Raw genomic sequence first — 24,936 nt, 5'->3', positions numbered from 1 at the left:
CAAGCATGAAGCTTTAGAGATGATTATATGTAGAATCACCAATGGATCTTTAAAAAAAAAAAGAAGAAGAAGAAGAAGGGGGCGCCTGGATGGCTCAGTGGTTTGGCGCCTGCCTTGGGCGCAGGGCGTGACCCCGGGTCCTGGGATCGAGTCCCGTGTCGGGCTCCCTGCGTGGAGCCTGCTTCTCCCTCTGCCTGTGTCTCTGCCTCTCTCTTTCTGGGTCTGTCATGAATAAATAAATAAAATCTAAAAAGAAAAAAAAAAAACAGAATCAGCAGTGGGGGCTCTGCTCACACAGGGCACACTGGTCTGCCACGCGAGGTGGGCGTGCGGCCAGGCCAAGCGCTCCAGGGCCCGGGCCCACCGCTCACACCTGCCGGAGCCGGTTCCTCACCCCTGCTTTTGGCAAACGCTGCCCGTGGCTGGAGCCCTTGGGACCGGGTGACGTGCAGCCTAGGGCTTCAGCATCGCAGGTGCGGCCAGGGCTGTCACCTGTGCACCGGGCGGAGGAGGCTTGTCTGTGTCAGGTATGCGGCCGCTGGGCTGCGGCGGGGGCGGGGGGGTGCAGGCCTGGGGGGCCCGGGGCCACCAGCGCGGTCTGTCCAGCAGCCCAGGGACTGCACCTGCCCCCCAGGGGCAGCCTGGTGGTGGTCCCGGTGGACCAGGCGGCGCACCTGTGCTCCGCCACGTCCCGCTAGTGGCAGTCACCTGCAGCCGCCCCAGGCCGCCAAGCCCCGGCTCCTACAGCCTGCTCGGCCTGCTCCAGCGACTCCGCTCCACACCTAGGAGCCCCGCTCCATTCCCGTCCCGGCCTGGGTAACCCTGGGCTACCGGGGACTCTGCCCGGGCCAAGCTCCGGGAAGGCGAGACTGTATTGCCCACAAGCAGCTTTTATTCTCTGGCCTAGAGCTTGGCACAGCTGGACCCTTAGGACGCAATCGTGAAGGAGGTAGGCTGAGAGCTTCTGGGCGACACAGAGGTGTTCTGTCACAGGGACGTGGCGGGGCCTGGGCAGAGCTCCAGGTCGGCAGCATCTCAGCGAGGCGCTCTGGTCCAGGAGGTCTTCGGCTCCACACACCTGGGAGAGCAGCCCTGAGCCGTGGCCAAACCCGATTATTGTCTTGCAGGTAGACTCAGACTAAACAAACTCTTAAGAGCCCGATGTATATATTTATTATCCCCACACTTGGGTGGTCCGGAATTCTGCTCATTTATTCATGTAACGAATTTGAAGTACGCTAGGTATTGCTACATCCTTGTATCAACAGTGAACAAAATAGACAAGACCATTACTATCGTGCAATTTGCACAAACGATGGCAACAAGAACATAAATGCAGATCATGGCAGCTGTTATAAAGCATCTATACAGCAGGATAAAAAAGATGAAGCTTGTCAGGAAGGAGTGTGTGCTATTTTAAATTGGATAATCAGGGAAGGTGTCCCCCAGGAAGGACATTTAAACTGAAACCTGAATTAAGTGAGGGATGAAAATACCAGAAAGGGGAAACATTACATTTAGAGGCTCTGAGGCAGAAATAATCCTGGGGAGGTTTGAGGAGTAAGAAGTAGGCCAGTCGGGTGGGCGGCCTAAAGACGGCTGTCAGCGATCTGGCTACTGGTGTTGGCGCCCTTAGGAAACTCCCTCCCCTGGGGTGCGGCCTGGGGCAGTAACTACCTTCTCCTGAATAAAATCTGGCAGAGGTAATGGAATGTCACTGCCAGGATTAGGTTCCAAAAAGGCGGTGGCTTTGGCCTTGGGTGTTTTTTGCTGTCTTAGTTTTTCACTGGGCAGAAAAAGTTACCACGGCCTGCCAAGACGGCTGTCCTTAGGCCAACTGGTAAGACTGGCTCTTGGCGGGCATCTGGGAATGTGGCTGGTGAACAGTTGCCCACACTGCTGTAGGACTTTCCCAAACTGATAAGGGCCACTCACTACGCCTCGACTGATTGTGCAAACAATATGCTTATGCCGAGCACCTGCTTTCCAGCGGGGAGTCTGGAATTTCAGGATTCATTGGGCAGGGGGTACCTGTATGAGCTGCCCTCGATACAATCTTCAGGTGCTCAGTCTTTCATGGGCTTTCCTGGGCAGAAATCTTGCACACACGTTGCTGCACTTTCTTCACTGGGAGAGGCGTGTGATCTGTGCAAGCCTTTATGGCAGGGTGAGCGTATAAGGGGTCCTGCAGATGGATTCCTCCAAACTCTGTGCCATTTTTTATGACTCGACTGTGTGTCCTCACTACATTGCTTTGGTAAATCTTAGTGTGAGTACGACTATGTGACCAGTCCCCTGAGTGCTTCCTGACTCATCTCTGAACATGGAGGTTGTCCTGGGGAACCTCCAACACACTGGCTCTGACAAAGCTAGCTTCCATGAGTTGCTCTATGGGACGGTCTTCGGGGCAGAGAACTGAGGGAAGCCTCTGGCCACAACAGCCAGGAAGGAGGAATTGAGGCCTTCCCTCCAACAGCTGGTAAAGAACAGCCGTCCATGTGAGTGAGCTGGGAAGTGAACCCCTTCCCACTTGAGCCTTCAGATGAAGCTGCTGTTGTAACCTACACCTTGATCTCAGCCTCGTAAGAGACTTTGGACCACAGGCACCACCTAAGCTGCTTGGATTCCTGGCCTACTAAAACTCTCAGATAATAAATGTCTATTATTTTTAACCTCTAAGTTTTAGGGTGACTCATTATGTAGAATTTTTTAAAATATTTTATTTATTGATTCATGAGCGAGAGAGGGAGGGAGGCAGAGAGTCAGAGATACAGGCCAAGGGAGAAGCAGGCTCCATGCAGGGAGCCTGATGTGGGACTCGATCCCGGGTGTTCAGGATCACACCCTGGGCTGAATGCGGCGCCAAACTGCTGCACCACCAGGGCTGCCCTCATTATGTAGAATTAGATAATACAGCCAGTATGGCTGGAAAATGGGAAGCAAAGAGAATGCAGTGGGTGACAGGCTTCACAGGCGGACAGAGCTCAGATCATACAAGGAATTATAGTCAATGGTGAGGATTCCATTAGCGGATTTGGAGCAGGTAAATCTAATCAGCGCATTGTCTCCTGTAGGCCAACGGCTTTCTACTTTGGCTACATTTTAGAATCACCGACGGAGCTCTATGATAGGCCCCAGAAATTCTGGTTCAATTGGTCTCAGGAGAGGCTGCAGTACTGTTACTTTTTAAAAGTTCCCCATGTAATTCTGATGGGCAGGTTGGGTGGAGAACCTGATGTGTTTTAGGGCAGCAAATTCGTGTGGGAAGCCAGAGAGGATAGTTCACTGAACAGAGAATCAAAACAAAGGGCGTGAGTTGCTTATTTCTAATGGTGAGTTATTACATCAAAGTAAGCAGGCCTGACATACCTACATGATGCGCTCTTCTGATTAGTGCTGGGGAAATAGCCACAGTTGCTCAAAACTTGCATTGTTCTTCCTTTTTTTTAAGAGTGTGGGGGGAGGGGCAGGCTCCTTGCCCAGCTTGGAGATCATGACTTGAGCCCAAATCAAGAGTCAGGTGCTTAACAGACTGAGCCACCCAGGCACCCCATACTGTCCCTTCTTACAAGGGTCATCCATCCGGCAGCCCTGGTGGCGCAGCGGTTTAGCGCCACCTGCAGCCCAGGGCATGACCCTGGAGACCCAGGATCGAGTCCCACATCAGGCTCTCTGCGTGGAGCCTGCTTCTCCCTCTGCCTGTGTCTCTGTCTCTCTCTCTCTCTCTCTGTGTCTCTCTCATGAATAAATAAGTAAAATCTTAAAAACAAACAAACAAAAAAAAAACAACTGTCATCCATCTGTTCTGTTCACACAAGATACAATATTGTGGATGAGTTTTCAGCTTCAAACAGACCAATACAAGCAAATGTAAATCTTTGGCCTTAAAACTCTTTTGATAAATTCTAACAGTGGTAATAAGAAAAAGCTTTTGTCTTCCATTTCCAAAAAGGATGACAAAATGAATTCTTTGGTCGACCTGACTCTGCTTTAAAAAAAATGGCTCTGAGACACTTGGGTGGCTCAGCATTTGAGCATCTGCCTTCGGCCCAGGGCGTGATCCTGGAGACCAGGGATCGAGTCCCATGTCGGGCTCCCTGCATGGAGCCTGCTTCTCCCTCTGCCTGTGTCTCTGCCTCTCTCTCTCTCTCATGAATAAATAAATAAAATTTTTAAAAAATTTAAAAATTTAAAAAATGGCTCTAATAACATATGCTATATGGCTCTATAACCAATGCATGCATGTAAGACAGCAGATTAGGAGAGGAGATGCTAGATGCTTCACCAACCTCAGTATATTGGAAACTTCATCCTCTGTAACTCAAAGCACTGACATGAACAAACTAAGAGCAAACAAAAAAGAAAAATCACTTCCATGAGACTATAACAACTTTGGATTTTTATATTTATTGTATTTTCTATCAGTTATATTTTATATATTTGGCTAAAGATATTTATCTGAATCTTAGATTCTGATCAACACACTGACATTCTTGATTCAAATATAATTAAATGTAAATTTTAAAATTTTGATCTACAGTACTTTATTTTAAAAACTTTGTGTCTTTTTGAAATGGAGATGAAGGCAATTATGTTTGCTTCTCCTCCCGTCAGTTTGGGGCCTGAACAAAGAGGGGAAAGTGCTGCCAGTGTTTCTAGGACTAGAGGGAAATAACCTTACATTCATATTGAAAAGAAACAAAGATGGGCAGCTCAAAAGTATTAAATCACAAATCATTCATTCCTTCATTCAATAGACATACTGAGTGTATTAGATGTCATGTGCTCTTTCTTGGTGCCAGGGGTACAGTTGTGAACAACTTACATAGGGTCCTTACAGAGCTTTCTTTGTATGGGGTGTGTGTGTGTGTGTGTGTGTGTGTGTGTCAGATAATTAATAAATGTCAGGTAGTAAATAAGTGCTATTATTATAATGAAACAAGATGATGTAATTAGAAGATGGGACTGGAAAGGTAGAGGATGGTTACTTTTGGTTGAGTGGTCAGTCTTTCACATATCAGATTTACTCCAGAAGAAAACTGTGATCCACAGGATTTTTTAAAAAGATTTTATTTATTCATAAGAGACAGAGAGAGAGGCAGAGACATAGGCAGAGGGAGAAGCAGGCTCCATGTAGGGAGCCCGATGTGGGACTTGATCCTGGGGCCCCGGGATCACACTCTGGGCCGAAGGCAGGTGCTAAACCGCTGAGCCACCCAGGGATCCCAAAATTTTAAGTATTTTTAAAGTAACTGCCAATCTTTAATATTCGGGAGATTTCACATAACATTTAAATTTTTACCTTCTCTTGAAAAGTCAGAATTATTCTAGGTGGATATTTCTGCATGGCAACAGTATTCTTTTCAATGGGAAATGTCTTTCCTCTTCCTCATAAATCCCCCTTTACTAACAGAGCTGCTGTGCTCATTTGCAATACCTACTTGCTTCTGAATTCTGAAAAAATTTTAAACCCTGGGCTAGTTAAAGCACAGGGACCAGGGTATGGCATGGAAGGGATCCAAAGCATCTAGAAAGCCAGGAGCTAAGGAGCAGCGGGGAGCAGGCCTAGACATGTAGGTAGCCATCCAGATCACTTCCTTGCCTGGTTTCACCACAGGCTTTTAATAGTATATACGGTCTGGTTTGTAAAAGCATGCAGAGCAGACCAGAGAGTTTAGTAAGATGGAGAAAAGAATGAACTGGTGGTCAGGTTCTGCTGAAATGTTCCTATATAATTTTATATGATCACATGTTTTAATATGATTATATGTTTTTCTAAAATTGGGGAAAAAATAAGATATTTAACCACTATTTCTTTCTACTCAGAATTCCCATTTGTCAGACTTTCTCTAATGTCAGATGGCATTGGAATGGCAATAGGCACCTTGAGAATACAGCTAAGGAAAGTGGAGTTGTGAAGGGGCCACTTTAACTACAATTTGGAAAGTCATTTTGGAAAGTTTCAGCAAAACTAGCCAGATATGATAGGCTTTTAATTTGAAAAATATAAAGCTATCTTCTTTTGTCAGCTTTAAGTTTATTACAGAGCTGATAAAAAGTCATAAAAATTTAATGCAATATGAAACAAAAGGGATAAAGAAGAGCAATGAAACCAGTGGAAATTATTCTGACATTGAGAGGCAAATAGTAACAAGATTTTTTTTTTTTTCAGAGCATGACAAAAGCAGCATCTTTTGTAAAGGAAAAAGAAGAAAAAAAATAAGACTCTTGGATTGTTTGATAAGAGAAGTTGATCACGGGATCCCTGGGTGGCGCAGCGGTTTAGCGCCTGCCTTTGGCCCAGGGTGCGATCCTGAAGAGCCGGCATTGAATCCCACATCAGGCTCCCGGTGCATGGAGCCTGCTTCTCCCTCTGCCTATGTCTCTGCCTCTCTCTCTCTCTCTCTCTGTGTTACTATCATAAATAAATAAATAAAATAAAATAAAAAAAGAGAGAAGTTGATCACGTGGAGAAAGGTTGAAATTTCCCACTTAGCTGATATAGGTATGGTTACTGAGGTCCTGACCCTCAGTGTCAAATCACCCTTTTTTTTCTTTTTGAAAAATGGATGCAGGCCTTTAAAATCATTTTCCTTTCCTAGCTAGCACTGAGGTTCTGACAGTAGCTCAGGAGAGCGTCCGGAGAACCCTGCGGGAGGAAGAGGCTTGCTCCCTTACTCGGTGTGCTTAGGCTTGTGCTTAGGCTGGTTCCCACAGCACATGAGCCGGCCACAGCCCCGCAGCCCCAGATCCTGCAGTGGGTGGTTTCTCCAGCATCCAGCCCTACAGTACTCGTAGCTCCTCCAGTACCAGCCCCTGCCCTGCACTGGAGCCTGGAGCCCCCCAACCAGCCCCTTGGGCAGTTCTGTTAAGGAGGCCCAGGATCAGCTCTCACCAGCACTCTAGAGGCCCATGGCCCCCGAGTCCCACTGGTGGGGGGGGGGGGGGGGCACCACAGCCACTTCTCCGCCACTCAAAGAGTCACAGCTAGACAACGCATCTCAGTCCTGATTGGGGGTGTGGGGGCTCGGCATGCTCTATCTCAGCCCTGAGGGTAGTAGCTGCCTCTATCATCTGCTATTTCTATACTCTATATTTTTATGTCTTTTTATTAAAGTTTTCCTATTAAATTACCATGTGATTTTCTCTCCTGATTGGACCCAGACTGATACAACATGAAATGTTGATATCTATGGAAACAACATAAAACTCATTTCACCAACTGCAATGAAAACATTGATGATAAAGTAGTTAATGGTTGTCATCAATTTAAAGAGTATAAAATCGGTCATTTTTCAAGAAAACTTAAATGCCCTGAGAAGCTTGCAGTTCATGCCATGAAAGAAACTTTAATAGAGGGTTTTTCAAATTTGACAATCCTAAAAATTTACACAATCCTACACAGAAGAATTATGAAATTGAAAATAAAAACTTTTTAAAACTATAAGAAAAACAAATTTTGGTCAACAATGTTGGAGGAAAGATAAAATTACCTTTCAATTCTCTCTAATTTTAAAATATTATAATATGCAGAGCTTGGGTGGTTCAGTCAGTTGAGTGTCTGCCCTCAGCTCAGGGCATGATCTCAGGGTCCTGGGATTGAGCCCTGCGTTGGGCTCCCTGCTGAGCGAGGAGTCTGCATCTCTTTCTACCTCTGCCCCTCTCCCTGCTCATACTCACATGCTCTCTCTCTGAAATAAATAAATCTTAAAATAAAAAATTAAAAAATTATCGTTTAGAGAGGTGATTAAGAAGTATGCGGCCAAAAAAAGTAGGAAAGAATAACAGAGGTCAAGCAGATGGTTAATAAGAGTATTATATTTTTTGGATTTTGTGGTATTTGTGGTATTTACTAGCTTTTCAAAATTTATAATGTGCTGTGATTTTTTTCTCATTAAAAGTAGATATTTGCTTGTATACCTGATATTTCCTTCATATTTGTGTATTCTTTTTCTTAAAGAAGATCCCCCAGTTGTACAAGGTTTTCCACTAGCCTGGACTTGGTCCAACAAGCCCTCCTTTTCCCCATCTGTGTATAAAGGAAGTTTGTTTGGATAAGAGTCCACCAAGGGATGCTCATCCCCACTCCCTTAAGAGATTGTATTGACAAGGTGATTTGTACCTACGAGTAGCATAAGACAGCAGGAAAAAGTTGATGACCTTGAGTTCACAAATTCTAGGATACTGATGACTTATTCTCTGTAGAAATGTTCTCACCAAATATGCAGGAGGACAAAAAAAAAAAAAGAAGAAATTTTCCCAGGATATTGGGGAGGTTCAGCTTCTGCTCACATACCAAGCGCAAGAGGGATAGGGCTATGCTGGGCTATATGTACCATGTGATACCATGTTGGGACCATCCTCCACCTCCTCCCACCCCACAAGCATCAGAACAGAATCTAAAAAATCTCACCATACAGACTTTTCTGATGTCTGGAATTTGAGAGATTAGAAGATATCATTATCGAAAAGATAAAAATTGTGTTTTTGCAATGAAAAATAAAGCTACAGATAATAAGATACATATACTGTCAGGGAATGTAATCTATTTTTTTTTAAGATTTTATTTATTTATTCATGAGAGACACCGAGAGAGAGGCAGAGACACAGGCAGAGGGAGAAGCAGGCTCCATGCAGGGAGCCTGATGCAGAACTCGATCCCAGGTCCCCAGGATCACACCCCAGGCTGCAGGTGGCGCCAAACCGCTGCGCCACCAGGGCTGCCCCATCCCTATATTCTTATAATAAACCCCATCACCTTTTTCATCTCTGCGTCAGCTAACCGTACATGGTTTCTGTCTGCTACACAAAGTGTTCAAGTTAAGCTGGTGGAAAGGAAAGGCCAAACATTTATCTACCACCTACTTCATGTCTGGCATCTTCTTAGCACCTTACATATAGTAACTCATGTAATTCTTACAAAGAAGCCAACGAGGTGGTCGCTTGTCATCCCCATTGTATGAGGAACGTACAGAGGCAGACCGCGCAGAAGTTAAGGAACTTGCCCAAGTAAGGTCACTGGGTATAATAAATAGCTAAACCAGGATTGTAATCTGGATTTCCTGGCTCTAAATTCTAACAAAGGAACTGGAATTGAACTCAGAACGTCTGGCTCCAGAGACCGTATTCCTAACCTGTATACTGTGCTGTGAAAACCGGAGTATCACAACCAGAGTATTCCTGTGTGGTTTGTGGCCACGCGGATCCCAGCTCCCAGGCACTGCAGAGCCTCGAAGAGAGGAGCCCTCTTCTAGCACAGGCTTGGCGAAGGCTTGTTCCGAAAACACTGGGGTGCAGTTCAAGGATTGCAGGGTTCTTGGCTCATGAAGTCAAAGAATGAGTCTCATGGAGACAAAAGGGTTAAGTGAAGTGAAAGTTCATTAAGTGAGGGTGAGAACAAAAAGGATGAAAAAGCTCTCCAGAGTGAGGGGGTCCCCGAGGGGTGGCCACTGAGGGCTTTTAGGGCCAGTCTTTTTTGAAAAGTTGACCAGGAAGCCTGTGGCCCAGAGATTCTTGTGCCGTCTTGCTTTGAGCAAGGACTATTGGTGACATCCTTAAGGACTTACCTCTCTGAGGGTTGGTCATGTTCTGGATCACGCTGTAGCCACCAGAGAAAACTACTCCTTAACATCTGGGGCCAGGTGGTCTGGTCGATTCCTTCTCTCTCTCACGCTTGCTTAGCACTTCTCCCTGCCAGGAACAGTCTCAGAGCCTCCCAGGGGCCCCCTATCTCTGTCTACACCTTAACCTTTCCCTTACTCAGTACCAAAGAATTGCTTCTCACGGGCACTTCCAGTTCTGGGACAGACTTCACTGTGTCGAGCACACATTTTGGTTCTTAGGTTCCAGGGCCATTTTGCCCCCCCTCCTTCCTCTCCCCTCAAGCACGCCCGCGGGGGTTCACTGCAGGGCGGGGAGCCAGTGTGCTTGTCCGGGTCTCGCCCCTCCCACTACCAGAGAGATAGGTAGCCTAGGAGTCTGGAAGTCACAACTAAGTGCTCTTAGGCACATTTGGTTCAAGGAAATCAGTAATGGTTGAATTTCAGTTGTAAGTGTGACACGCAAAATTTTGTACCACCTGGATCTTGCAGACCCTATAAAAATAAGACTTTCATCTGTCAGCTTCAGAGGCCTTGGTTTTTAAAAGGGCCACCCCACAAGCTTGACTTGTGATCTTGTGCCCTGCAGTTGGCTTGGGCTGTCATAAGAAGCTGTCCCTGAATGCTAAAAATTGTTAGTTTTTTTTTTAATTTTTATTTATTTATGATAGTCACACAGAGGGGGGGGGGGGTGCAGAGACACAGGCAGAGGGAGAAGCAGGCTCCGTGCACCAGGAGCCCAATGTGGGATTCGATCCCGGGTCTCCAGGATCGCGCCCTGGGCCAAAGGCAGGCGCCAAACTGCTGCGCCACCCAGGGATCCCTAAAAATTGTTAGTTTTGTTTCTTAATGAGACATTTAGAGTTTCCAATTTGGTAAAGATTCTAAATATGAGCCAGTAGTTTCTAGAAGTTGGTTTGAATTTCTTTTTTTCTTCCTTCCTTTCTTTTTCTTCCTTCCTTTTCTTCTTTCTTTTCTCTTTCTTCCTTCCTTCCTTCCTTCCTTCCTTCCTTCCTTCCTTCTTCTTTCTTTCTTTCTTTCTTTCTTTCTTTTTCTTTCTTTTTCTTTCTTTCTCTCTCCTGTCTATCAGCAAAAGCCTCTCTGAATTACTGCAACTAGAAATGATCTGTTTCTCCAGCCACTATAGTGCAGAGACACTTGAAACCATGCTCATGCTCTTTTATTGAATAAATCGCTATACACTTCTCTCACCTATCTACCAGACCAAATGTAGTGGTAACATGTGTTCTGTTGGAGCACAGTCTTCAAAAGTGGCTCCCTTACAACAAAAAAAAATTTTTTAAGATTTTATTTTTTCATGAGAGACACACAGGGGGGTGGGGGGCAGAGACACAGGCAGAGGGAGAAGCAGGCTCCATGCAGGGAGCCCGACATGGGACTCGATCCCGGGATCCCAGGGTCATACCTTGGGCTGAAGGCAGACGCTAAACCACTGAGCCCCCCAGGTGTCCCAAAAGCACATTATTTTGATAGTCAGGAATAAGATTATAAAACAGAACAAAAAAATAAATGTAAGGGATTTAGTTTAAACAAAAAAGTTTCCCAGGGCCAACAAAGGCCTAGGGATGGTGCAAATGACTGGATTTCAAGCTCTTTGGAGAGAATTTTTTAAAAACTCTGGAAATGAACATAATAAGAACAGTAAGAGTAAATTTCCAGTTTGCTTAGGTAAGCTAACGAAAGTAAAGAGAAGCATGAAAGAAGTGGATTTCAAATATGACTGCTCAAGACCCACAGGCAGTCAAAGAAATACCAGAAATTTGTTCTTAGTTGAACACAAATTCAAATGCTTTGTTAATCCGGATATAATTTTATCCACAGCATGCACCATTAAATATTAATCTTTTTGAGCACTCATTCCCCTTCCCCCCAGCAATTCAAAATAGTTCAAAATACTTAGGGAAAAATTGTTATCAAAACAAAGCAAAACCTGAATCAGAGTGAATTATACCAGCCACCTAGTCACTAAAGCAATGCTAGACAAGCACAGACGGTGAACATCTGGGTTTGCTTGCCTGCAGGGGGTGGAGTGAAGAAAGCAGAAGGCATCAGCAGGTGAAGCAGGCACTGCACTTGTGTCTCCTGAGCACATTCTTCAAAAATGACTTACTTTCACCAGTTTAGTGTGCCAAAACTCACTGCTTTTCAGACTATGATGAAAAAAATGTTGGAGGAAGTGGTGTCAACATCAGGAAAGAAAAGAGTCCAAGGGAGGAGGAGTCTTCTTTATGATGCTCACCCCCACGTGTCTGCACAAGCCATGCTCCCTCTGATGACGGATCCTTAGTAAGTCTCTGCTTACCAGTGGGTAAAAAAGGAAAGTGTATATAAAAGAAACTGATTCTCCAAAAGAAATGTTCTACTGACTTAAAAAAAAAAAAAAAAAAAAAAAACTACCACAACCACCAAAAAAAACGAACAATACTTCAAGGGGGTTATTCAATGCACTTAAATTAGTAAAAGGACAGAAATCAAACCTGGGCAGGACCTTTGTCTACAAAAGAATGCCCTGGGTATCACTGAAATCAATACTCAGATACTAAAGTTTCCATTCGGGAAACATTTTTCTATATAATAAGCAGCTCTAATTCTATTTTAATTCTATTTGAGGAATATAGATTGTTGATGAAATTCAGAGACCATTATCTCTTCTCCTTTTTTAAGGATTCAGATTCCCCCATCTTATAAAGCATCCAGTAGTCATTTATACTCCTCAGGCTACTCCTCAGGGAGGGATGGGTGCGGGGAGCCAGGCTTCAGGATAGGGGGGATTGCTTTTACTGTTCTTCATCGCCATCACGGGAATTACATATTCAGCTCCAAATGCTGAATTTACTAAAACAATGTTTTTTCTCCCTCCTAAAAATAAGACAAACTATTCAATCGTTTTTCCTTTCCAGCTAAGGGTCCTTGTCGTCCTGATCAACTAAATGAACGATGCAGCATCTCCTTGGAAAAAATGTGCAGCAGAAGTGCACGTAAGTGGTTAAATGCCCACAGAAGCTGGGCTCTGCAAGCTCACGGCGGATGGCACGCTCACTGTTTGCAACTCACTGCTGGCATCTGTTGCCGCTGGCACGACGCTAATAGGCTACCCCCGGGAGTTAGCTCATGCTTTCCCAATAACTCCCTTCTAGAATCACCTAAGCAGTGAAGCAATCTCTATATGCCCGCATGAGTTAGGCCACTGGTAAAAGTCATGAACCCGTGTTGTTAAAGCAACGTGGGTTTACTCCAGCCTTGCTTCACTCAGATTATTATCCGGGATAAAAGGGCAAGCCACTGTCACGAGCCGGATATCAAGGGCTGGGGCTAGAATTAAAGACAATAGGGGCTTGGCTGGCTCAGCTGGGTAGAGCACGTGACTCTTGATCTCAGGGTTCTGAGTTCAAGCCTCAGGTTGGGTGTAGACATTACTTAAAGAAAAAGGACAGGAGGTCATCATCTCTGCAGAGAGCTGCCTCGGTCAGCACCACTCACCCAAAGGGTCCATTAGCATGAAAAAAAGAAAGGTTTTTGAAATCCTGTTGGTTTCCTGCCTCTTGGCTTTAGCTGGCTCCCCTAATTGAACAGTTTGTTTTCTCTTCCTGTGCTTGGACTCCTCTCCGATGGTATAAACTTTGCTTCTTTTTCTCTTCTTATCTAATACAGGAGAGGCTATTTCCCTCTTTCCTGCCCAACAGGCACCGTCCACACCTCACATCCTTCTCTTTTGAAAAATGACATTTGGCAAAGGGAAAACACATCAGGAGCCATTTCTTAGATCTTTATTGCACTGAGTATTTAAATCTTTTGTGCATATTTCTAGAGGACTGTTCTGTGCCCAAACAGGAAAGAGATGGACTCCAGGGTTTCCAATGAAATTTGCTATTTACAGCTAGGCTGAGGGAGAGTTATGGCTCACAGTCAGTGTCAGGAAATAGGGAGTATAATTTAATCTGTGCCTCCTCCTTCCTGATCTTGCTGTTGGAAGGTGACCCACTTTGAATGTAAGTGGAACTCAGATGTTTCAGGGCCCTTCTGGTGAGCAACAGAGGTGGAGCTTCAAGAATTTGCAAGAGGAGGAGCCCTCTGGTGAGACTCCTTCCCAGAGAAAAGGGCCTAGACCTCACAGGTGTGAGGGGAGGGGCAATTCAGAATTCTGCAGAGAGTCCTCAACCCAGCCTTGCCATCAGATCAGGCCCCAAAGACTCACGTTCCACATACAGTGTGGGAATGGCCAGTAGAGAAAACCTCTAACTAAAAACTATTTGTTTACAAAAATTTGTTGAGACAGAAGAACCTATTGGCCATCTTCTAAGAGGAGAAGCAATTTCCAGGGCTTCACTCTATTAGAAGCATCGAGTATGAGCAATCTGTATTGCCCAGCAGCCATAGCCAGTGGACATGAGAGCAGAATTTCACAGACTGGTTCCATCTAGAGAAGGAGGTTAACATGCTCAGTGGAGGTGAGAGGACAAGGGGAAAAAATGGCTGTTTCCTCAGGTTAACTGACCAGCATTTTTTGGAGAGACACCCTGGGGACCTTCATAAAAACCTTGGTTTGAGAAGATCCTGTACAGAACACTGAGACCTTCTATTAGCAGGTGGGAGCAAGTGTCAGTGAAACCAGGAGGCCGGTTGATTCTTTTCCTAAGTGTGGTTTTACTTTGCAGGGAATAACCAAGCAAACAGACTCTTAACTGTTTTTCTTTCAAAGGACAGATGGTGATCCATGCTGCTCAGGCCTGGCTTCTGAAGGGCTTTGGCACTGGGAGTAACAAAACTGGAATGTGCTGCTTGCTTTTGGGGGTGCTGCTGACCCGGTGAAGATGTCCCTGAGAACACTGCCAGGACTACTGATAATTTTAGCACTCCACTGAAGGCATTAGATCACAGTTATTAGCTATGGAGTATGGTTGAAAAATTGTTTTAACATTTAATTTCTGTAGCTTTTTATATGTTTATTCTTTTGAGAGACTTGGTTCATCTTTGGTGTTTAGTGAGAGCATCTTCTAAGAGCTCATATCTGGTCAATTCTCCATGCTTGTCTTCTATTGTATTTTGCATATTTTATATTAAAATAATTGGTTTTGGGCAGCCTGGGTGGCTCAGTGGTTTAGCCCTGCCTTCAGCCCAGGGCATGATCCTGGAGACCCGGGATCAAGTCCCAGGTCGGGCTCCCTACGTGGAGCCTGCTTCTCCCTCTGCCTGTGTCTTTGCCTCTCTCTTTCTGTGTGTGTGTGTGTATGTGTGTGTGTGTCTCTCATGAATAAATAAATAAAATATCCTTTTCCAATCTGTGATCTGTACATGTACTTTACCTATTATATCTTTCAATCAAGCAAAGTCTTTAATTCTAAATCTTTTCCATCCATTTCTTTTTTATCCTAGAGTTTGTGCTTTCGGAAGTTGGTTTAAGAAGATCTCCCACATCCCAAAGCCAGAAAAATAATCTGTGTTTCTCTTTTTTCCTTTTACTATTAACTTTTCAGATTTACATTGTCCATTTAGGACATTAATCCAATTAAATTTCACCTTCCCAAGAGACATAAACAGCAATAGATATATAAAATATTTGTGGTATTAAAATTTCATTGGAAAAGGTAGAAAATTGGGGGGGAATCTAAAAAAGTTTCTTACGTAGAAAAGAATGAAAAAAGGATTGAGAAACACTGCTATGAGCTAAGAATCTAGCATTTTCTCTATAAAATGACACTTTTCTAATATCATCTGTTAAATGTTTTATCAATTCTTTCTTCAGTTATCCAGTTATCAATTCTATCTACCAGTTATCTGATACCTGCAGTGACCTCTCCCCAGACCCTTTTTCAAAATCGCTGTAATTACTCATAACATATTTAGTTTTCTTATACTTAGGAAAATAAGTATGTTGAATTCAGTTTTTTAAAGTCCTACTAGAAACAAAAATAAAGTCCTACTAGAATTTTCATTAGGATTGAACTGAATTTACAGATTAATTTTGGAAAACACCTTTTACCTTGTTGCTGTCCATTCCGTTACCATGGTATAGCACTCTATTTATTTAAGGCCATAATGCCCTTAATAAATTAAAACTTTTTCTCTACTGAGATCATATACGTTGTTTATTCAGTTAAATTCATAGCTTGTAGTTTTGACTACATCCTAGAATGTCACATTTTTAGTCAGCTAATGACGATACAGAGGAACACTACCAATTTTTGTAAATGGATCTAGTATCTGGAATTCTTGTGAAACCTCTTATTAGATGCATAGTCTTTCTGTTGATTCAGTTGGGATTATCTCACCTGAAAGAAAAAAGAGAGGGGATACTTACCTGGCAGAGGAGTGGTTTTCCCAAGGCTAAGCTTATCCATTGCACTCCAGATGTACTGATGCTTGAGATTTCCCCAAATGTGCGAAACTTGACTGCATAATTTGTGATTTATGGTAGTCAGGGACTGCATTAGTGCTCTCCCCTCCCTGTGCCACCACACACACACACACACACACAAAAGGTGGGGGGGAGGAGGAAAGAAAGAATAAGAAAAGAAAAAGAAATCAATACTTTTTCTGAAGGGGCGCCTGGATGTCCCAGCGGTTGAGCATCTGCCTTTGGCTCAGGGCATGACCCCGGAGTCCCAGGATCAAGTCCCACATGGGGCTCCCTGCATGGAGCCTGCTTCTCCCTCTGCCTGTGTCTCTGCCTCTCTCTTTGACTCTTATGAATAAATAAAATATTTTTAAAAAATACTTTCTCTGAAGCAGATAAAGAGAAACCAGTAATCTAGTTACCTATATGTAGCAAGGACAGAGAATTGAACCCTTGTGGAACACACCATAATAATCAGCTGATCTGTTTAATGGCACAGGTGATTTCTGCTCTGCATTTGCAATGATCAGCTTGTCCAATTCTGTCTAATAAGTACCTATAATTACTTCTGGCTTCCTTATTCATATGCTCAGTCCTTTTTGCCCTGTATAATTGTGAATTTCAGGAATGTATTATATTATGAAAGGTTAGAACCACTGCAGTTAGTACACTGCTTTATCTCCATGAGCAGAGCAGTAATCAATATTCTATGGCTTTCTTTGAATAGTCATATTTAATAGCTCTGAACATTCTCACCAGGACTAACAATGAGGAAAAAATTTAAGCATATGTATTAGAAGAGGAGAAAGTCTCTTGAGTAGTTTCCTAAATGATGACCTACCTAAATGATGCCTAAGTTAAAGAGATCATTTTTGCCTGATGATCCAAATTTATTGCTTAATAAGAGCTTTAGAGATTAGTAGCATCAAAATATACACACGATTCCCTAAATCAAGTAATAGCTACAAAGTAAAATTATGCTCCATTATAACAAATTTGGACAAAATTTCCATGCAAACACATGACTGTAAAATCTGGAAATTTCCCAAAATAGTCACAAGAAAACTAGATGCCTTTAGAAACAAATTCCTGAAAATGATCATATCAATTGGACTGAAAATTTCTTCACCATCTAAAAAATCCAAGAAATCATTTGGCTAACAAGTAGTTCCTACCAAAATAAAAGTATAGCACTTGGCAAAATATAAGCAAGTGTATTTCATTTAAAAAAAAAAATTTTTTTTTAAGTAAGCTATATGCCCAATGTGGGGCTTGAACTTACAACCCTGAGATCAAGAGTCACAGGCTCTACTGTCTGAGCCAGCTGGGTACCCTTAAGCATATGTATTTTAAACAGAATGAATTGGATTTCTACATAAAGCTTTTTGTAAGCTAAATTAAATCCAGAGCTAAGGCATACAAAAGAAGCACTAAGACTAGCTCTTATTAAAGAGAACAGACTTCTCTGTATCCATTAAGTGGGACAGATAGAAAGACAAATTTGTAACAGTGGGATCATCTTAGCTGCTCTTAATAGAGCAGAACTCAAAGTAAAATATAATGGCTTAGCACGGAGGGAGAAAATTGGAACAGAAATATCTTTATGAAGGTGATCCTATGTAATTCTAACAAAAAAAACATGAGAACATGAGGTTTAATGGAAACGTTTTTCAAACATAACAGTAGAGTAGTGATTTAATTTAGGTCATTAACAGCAGAGCTGGCAATGGTATTGCTAACTCATTGTACTTTGTATGTATCTCTATGAAAACACAGATTCACCCTATGTCATAATTTTGAGCAACTGGCATTCAGAAATTATCTCTTCCTCTCCTGGTTTGTTTGTTTTAAAATCTCCTGTACCTAGCATGATGCACAGGAGTGTAGTAGATGTTCAGTCTTGGAAATGTTTTCTGTTTTAAAGTAATAGGATTATATGATTTAAGACTTTGCACTATTTCTAGATGTATTCATTATCACTGGGTTGTCTAATAGGCATATGGCTTACTCTACTTGAGCCACAATACCCTGCATTAGTTCAGTCTAGACCAATTATTCTAACCTCTAACTTGGACCTTTAACTCTGCCAGATGCTCTTTGACAGTAGATTCTCCAATACTGAAAATCTTGCCAAGCATATATTATGTAGTTGTGTAATTACAGCTTTCTAGTACTTAGTATGGTATTATTAGCTCAAGCTGTGGCTCATTTAGTGTATATAATTACAGCACACTCAGCAGTGAGCACTGACCTACAAAGGGGGGGGGGGCGGTGGTGATTTCTGGTGCTATTTTTTTTTTAATTTTTATTTATTTATGATAGTCACACACAGAGAGAGAGGCAGAGACACAGGCAGAGACACAGGCAGAGGGAGAAGCAGGCTCCATGCACTGGAAGCCCGACGTGGGATTCGATCCCGGGGCTCCAGGATCGTGCCCTGGGCCAAAGGCAGGCGCCAAACCGCTGCACCACCCAGGGATCCCTGGTGCTATTTTTTTATATACTTCAATTGACAATATATGTAGTTATTACTAAAACTCCAAATTTTGAGAAACTTTGATGTTCACACTACATTTTCACGTACTTTTGGAATATCTAACATTACACTGATATTTTAGAGCTATTATTTCTGCTAATGATTACTGACTATTAATATTATTTGGATAACACTTCAATTTTTAAATTTTTTTCCTCTCATAGGTGCCTGGAGGAAAACAAGAAGGGACAAAAACGGCACAAAAGAGTGCAAGTCTTAAAGAAATGTTCTGCTGGAGAGTGATCATTTGTTAAATTTTTATAATGCCCTAGGGCCTACTCACACCTTGGGAAATGACACTTTCTTGTCATCATTCCATCGACATATTTTACAGCTTCAAATATCCCTCTTTAAGAGGCACAGGAGTTAGCCCCAAAGCAAACAGTAGTCAGAGGTATATTCTCCTAGGGATCCACATTGTTCTGGACATGAGGTATTAAGTCTTGGGGGAGGTTGGGAGTGGCAATATGAAGCTTCCGTTAGTTGCCTGGGCCTTTCCCAGGCCTTTCTGACTAGCTTCCCATCTTATTGCTCCCTGTCACCATTACACATCTCAAAAGTAGCCAAGCTACTTTTCCTTTGGCTCCATGTTCCTCTAGGATTTACTGCCATTACAAGAAAGGTTAACAGCTTAACCCCAACATATGGCACTTAACTGAAACTCACAATATCAATACTTGAAGAACTTTAATTTTTAAAAAGATGTCTTGAAGACTACTCTTTTCCCTTTCCTTAACTTGTCATAAATAACAAGAGGTAATGCTTTTACATATTATTTCACACTTGTAAGTCTCTGTGAACCTCAAGAAGAAATCATTAAGTGTGCAGTATATTTTCCACTTTGTTCAAGCACTCAATATTTTAAAAAACTGATTTTTAAGAAAGAAGCTTCAGTTTTCAAACTATTCATAATTTACATTTTAATTGGCATTTTAAATATTCTGAAGGTGAAAGCCATGGCTGCTTCAATATTAAAGACCTCTTTCTACTTCCAAATACACATAAAAGTAATTTTCATTTATGTGGTTGAAAGGTCACACGCTAATGTAGGCAGGAGAATTGATTTTAATTCCATAAAAGTCTTTTTGGTATTATGTAAAAAGATTCTTACCAGCATAATCAGTTAACAAAGTTATAAAGAGCTTTTATGTGGGCATTTTTCAGACTGTGATTTATCCAATAACATACATACAGACAGACAGACACACAATTTTCTTTATACTAAACCATGTTGTAATATAGTTCCACTTAAAACATCTTGACATCTCCCTTATGCTGGTCTTGTGACCATTACAGAACCAAATGACTATTGGGAAACTCAGTGATAAATGCATAAACAAAATGGGCCTCTCTTGATAGGTGTCAATAAAGTACAGAGCTGGGGCAGCCTGGTGGCCCAGCAGTTTAGTGCCGCCTTCAGCCCAGGGAGTGACCCTGGAGACCTGGGATCGAGTCCCACGTTGGGCTCCCCGCGAGGAGCCTGCTTCTCCCTCTGCTGGTGTCTCTGCATCTCTTTCTCTCTGTGTCTCTCATGAATAAATCTTTTTTAAAAAAAGTACAGACCTGTTAGAGCCGTCTGAGATCATTTAGACTGCTACTGTCATTTACAAGCAAAGCCTTAGAGACATCAACCTAACTTGTAACACACTGTCTCTAAAGGTAAAGTCATCGTTGTCGTCATCATCATTGTCATCAAAATCAGAGAGACTGCTAAAAGGAAAATCAACTAGTAATTTGCAGAAAGAATAACTCTTACAGTGTTCGTGTGGACACACACCACATAGTGTCTAATGATTAAGGCCTACCATCTTGAAATGTTTTATGAGAATACCTGAGCTCAACATATCAGACTGAAATTTATTAGAAATGTTTTGCAGGTAACATGTATGTTAGATGCCATGAATGATTTTTAAAGTTATAAAAGGAAGAAGTGACAGAGGGAGGGAGGGTGGGAGGAAAGATAAAGGCAATGCCTGTCTTCCAAAACCTTATTTTTACTTGGAAAGAAGGTATTTCTATTTAACATTTTGTCTAACCTCTATAAACATTTCAATATTAGAGCTGCGTCTGCCATAAAATGAAATGCTCTCCAAGGACAGAGAGTTTATCTTGTTTACTGATTTATCTCCTAGAGTAAGAACCTCCCATTAATGGTATTTGCTCAGTAAACAAACGCTTCTTACAATGAATTGTCATTATTATGGTGCATCCGAGCACCAGTGATAGAATGGATCCTTCACCTTTCATATTCTACTTCAGCCACGTTAATGTACATCCAATACAGCTTTTGCATAAAGAATAATTAATATTATGTTTTTCAAACAATAGCTTGTACGAGTTTTAAAACACTTGAGGGAAAAATCAATGATGGAATAATGACTGATTTAGAAATATACTCATTGACATTCTCATTAGTCATTTAATTGTGATTTTTTTTGCGGGTTAACTAGTAATCTCAGTTGAAGATGAATCCTTTAATTCTGCGTGCCTTTATTAGGTTAACCGGGTTGAGAGGGAGAATGCCTACGTGAAAGGTAAGGAAAGGTGTTATAAATAGGATGAGACCTCTGAAGAGCACTGATCCACTGACAGGCATTTGGTCTACTTAAGAGGGAAAAGGGCGGAGTTTGGTTATCAAAGAAGAGGGTCTGTTAGGAATCAGCTGAAGAAAGAACAGGAGCAAAGACAGAGATGAAAGGGTCAAGTTGTGATATAGCAACATATATGATTTTTTATTAGCACAATAAATAACACAGCATAGCAACAGACCTAATAATCTCTAAAATTGCCAAGTTATGCTGTGAGTGATATTTTTCAGATTTCTGGAACAACTGGAATGTGATATGAAAAGGTGTAATTTCTGTTGACAAATTCACAGAAACTGTTAGGGCTGCTGTTGGTTGTTGTTTTCGTTCATAATTGAAGGAAGTCTGAATTTAATTAGAGATAAACAAAAATAAATATGTCATTTTTTCCTCATCTGGGTTCATGGACCCCTGAAATATGCAATTGTCCTTGGCTCATGCCTTCCTTTCACTCACCTATGTAAGGACTCTAAGGACCTGTACTAGACTCATTCTGTACCATTCAAAAGAGCAGAACTACACTCAGTGGGTTCAAGTTATATGAAAGACAAGATTTCTACCTGAAACCAATATAACACTATATGTTAACTACACTGGAATTTTTTTAAAAAGCCCACATCAACCAGTAAAAGCATCTGAGTAACAATGTTTCACTTCTGATGAATATATAACTGCCAAAAAAAGAGACAGATTTCAGTTCATCATAATGGAGAGCCTCTCAACAATTAAAAATCCTCAAAAATAATAGACCAATTAAAGTAATGAGTTTTTCATCACTAAAAACGTCAAGATTAAATATGATTAAATAAGGATTTGTGTACTGGAAATGAAATTGGGTCCTAATTTCATAAACTATAACAAGAACGATGCTTTCTAGAGATTTGCAATGAAGCCAGTCTGATAATATTTGCCAGGCATGGTGCTTTACATTCATTCACCAATTCATTCCTTTTTTTTTTTTTTTTTTTTTTTTTTGAGGACAAAGAATGCCTGCATGTACCAGGGAGGAGCAGAGGGAAGAGGAGAGAGAGAGATAATCCCAAGCAGGCCCCATGTCCAGCATGGAGCCTGATGTGGGGCTCAGATCTCACTACCCCGAGATCATAACCTGAGCTGAAACCAAGAGTCAGGCACTCAACTGACTAAGCCACCCAGGTACCCCACAACTCACTCAATTCTAACAGAATACTGGGAACCAGGAATTATCTCATGAATATTAGCTCAGTTATTTTTAAATATCCTGGCCAGGCCAAACATCTAAGAGGTAGAATTCAAATCAAGGTCTTTCAGGCCCCAAAGGTCAGTAGTTTCCATCTGAAAACTGGAGTTATAACACCTACTTCTAGAGTTGTTATGAAGACTTCAAAAAATAATATATGACAAGTGCAGATACCAGATGATCATAGATAATAATATTCTAGGCACTTTACATGTATAAACTTATCTTCACAGCAGCTCTATGAGGTAGATGATATTATTATCCCCATTTTACAGGACAGAAAACAGAAACACTAGGATGTTGAACAGCTTGCCAATAGTTATACAATTGGACTCGAACCCAAGCAGTCTGACTCCAGATTCCACATTGGTAACTACGTTACAGGATTTCTAATTCCTTTAGCACCCAGGGTTCTTGGTCCACTGCTTTGAAGAATGAAGAGGTGGACCAAGGAGGGGTGGGCAGGAAAGCAAAGTTTATTGAGCAAAAGTACAGAGGTCCAAGAGGGGAAGCGAACCTGAGAGGGTTGCCACTGGAGTTTCTAAGATTAGCGGTTGTTACGCGGTCTTTCGAGGAACTATCTAAGCAACCAGGATGTGCTGAGTCGTGCCATCCAGGGCTTTGGTCACATATCTGCCTATCTATCGCTTAATGTTATGTGCTAATGGTCTTTTGGGGCCGACATCTGGGGGCTTACGTCTTAAGTGCCCCTTGCTTGTGATGGTGATAAATGCTTTGTGGTGAATTGTTTTATTTTGGGATGTTTTGCAGAAGTCACCTATGCAAAGGCCACAGAAAAGAATGTTAGTGTGTTCCTGTCCAAGCTACACAACAGGATGTTAGTGCTATTCTGTCTTAGCTGTCCCAATTCCATATTTTCTTGGTGGGGACCCTGGCCCTGACTACCTAACTGTTCAACTAACTCCTAACAACTACTATGCTATGCTAGCAGGCATGGTGCTAGCAATTTGTTTTATGTGTTTGCAAGATTTCTCTTCCCAACAAAAGTTATAGTTCGAGGGTAAAAAAAAAAAAAAAAAAAAAAAATGGAAGTGCTTTAATACAACTAGGCTTGACATATAATAAAACTAGACATATAAATTCAAATGAGGCCTAGAGTTCTTTTGTTCGTCACTGCCCAGCCCATAAATGTTCTGTACTGAAGATCTCGGACTGTCATCCTAACCTACATTTACTTTCCGTGCTAATACCTAAGCAGGATAGAGTTTCTCACTTCTTGATTCTTATTCCTTTACTTCTGTCAAGGCTGTTGATGAGTCAAAAACAAATGACTCATCAAATGAGACAAAGCAAAAAAAATCTGGGCAGGTCTGCTCTCCAACTCTGAGGGAAATCAACAACAAATACCAGCTTTACCTAAATCCCTTTGCAACACAGACAATAATCACATAAAAGAACCTTACAATTTCATTTGTAGAATCATCCCCCCTTTGCCCTCCAGCTATATCTCACCACAGCAAGGAAGATGCTTCAAAAGGAAACATGAAAATTTCAAAATAATAAAAGTACCAGACTTTTCAGGACCTATTCCTATCAGTTTGACTCAGAACCAAGTTGTTTTGCCTCCGTTGCCTGCTTCTTTCAATCATTAGGGTTATTATTTATAATCTCTGAGGACGTTTTGTTCATGGTGGGTCCCTGACAATGTCCTCTTAGGGAGAAACAAGAACCACCCACTCTCAGGGAAGCTTAGTAAAGTGCTGCTCTGCCTGTCGCCAAGCCTGGTTTCTTGTCCTGCAGTGGCCTCCAGAACCGTGATTCACAAGCTGAGATTTAGGACTTGCTACGTTCAAAGAGATAAGCAAAATATTTATTTTTGTTATTTTTCTCAAGAAGTTATTTGAGTCACTCACATGTTTCTCTTGGTACTTAAAAGGCTATAGTTTTTTTGTTTTTTAAGATTATTTATTTATTTATTCATGAGAGAGAGAGAAAGAGAGAGAGGCAGAGACACAGGCAGAGGGAGAAGCAGGCTCCATGCAGGGAGCCTGATGTGGGACTTGATCCCTGGCCTCCAGGATCAGGCCCTGGACTGAAGGCGGCACTAAACCGCTGAGCCACCCGGGCTGCCCAAAAGGCTATAGTTTTAAGTAATTATATGACCATCTTCATAAATGGATATAAGCTGATGGCAAAGCAGTGTATCAACATTCACATACATTCTCTCACTCGATCTTTATAAAAACTCTATTGTCTTAATATCTTTGGTCCCCGTTTTATAATGAATGAATGAAACAAAGTTGAGCAGTTGGGCACGCCCTTTGGGGGGTGTAGAACTGGAATTCAATCCATGTCTGTGAGATTCCAGAGCTTAAGTTCTTAACCCTCTATTTTCAACGTTCAGGGACCTTTTTTCAATAGCCCAGACAGACACTGGCAACTCCTGCCGAAGCACTTGGTTCACAACTATACACTAAAGTCCTCTGTCCACCTATAAAATGGACCCCGAGCTACTTTTCCTGATACTCTCTGCACCTTTCATCCTTTCAGAGCGCTGTTTTATCTCCTGAGCACTATGTGCTGCTTAGTGCAAGAAAAGTTACTTTTAGCAAGAAGTAGTTTTTCTGGGGTCAACTTCATAAATGCAACTACATCAGCGACCCTTCAGCGGGACCCCGAGC

General features: G+C 42.1%; 1 long non-coding RNA gene and 1 pseudogene across 1 annotated transcript in view; both read left to right on the top strand.

The window, feature by feature from the left end:
- Window positions 1–6,950, top strand: part of LOC112654363 (uncharacterized) — a 70,246-nt gene extending 63,296 nt beyond the window's left edge. The window contains exon 4 of the long non-coding RNA XR_007402233.1: window positions 6,173–6,950. This is a non-coding gene — a long non-coding RNA (uncharacterized LOC112654363). The remainder of the gene's footprint in view (window positions 1–6,172) is intronic.
- Window positions 6,951–15,910: 8,960 nt separating this feature from the next.
- LOC112654919 (U1 spliceosomal RNA) lies at window positions 15,911–16,063 on the top strand (annotated as a pseudogene).
- Window positions 16,064–24,936: the final 8,873 nt, after the last annotated feature.

Source organism: Canis lupus, chromosome 15 (assembly GCF_003254725.2).
Source record: "Canis lupus dingo isolate Sandy chromosome 15, ASM325472v2, whole genome shotgun sequence".
Classification (NCBI taxonomy): domain Eukaryota; kingdom Metazoa; phylum Chordata; class Mammalia; order Carnivora; family Canidae; genus Canis; species Canis lupus.
Note: the sequence above shows the minus strand (reverse complement) of the source record. Positions and strands in the feature narration are given on the sequence as shown.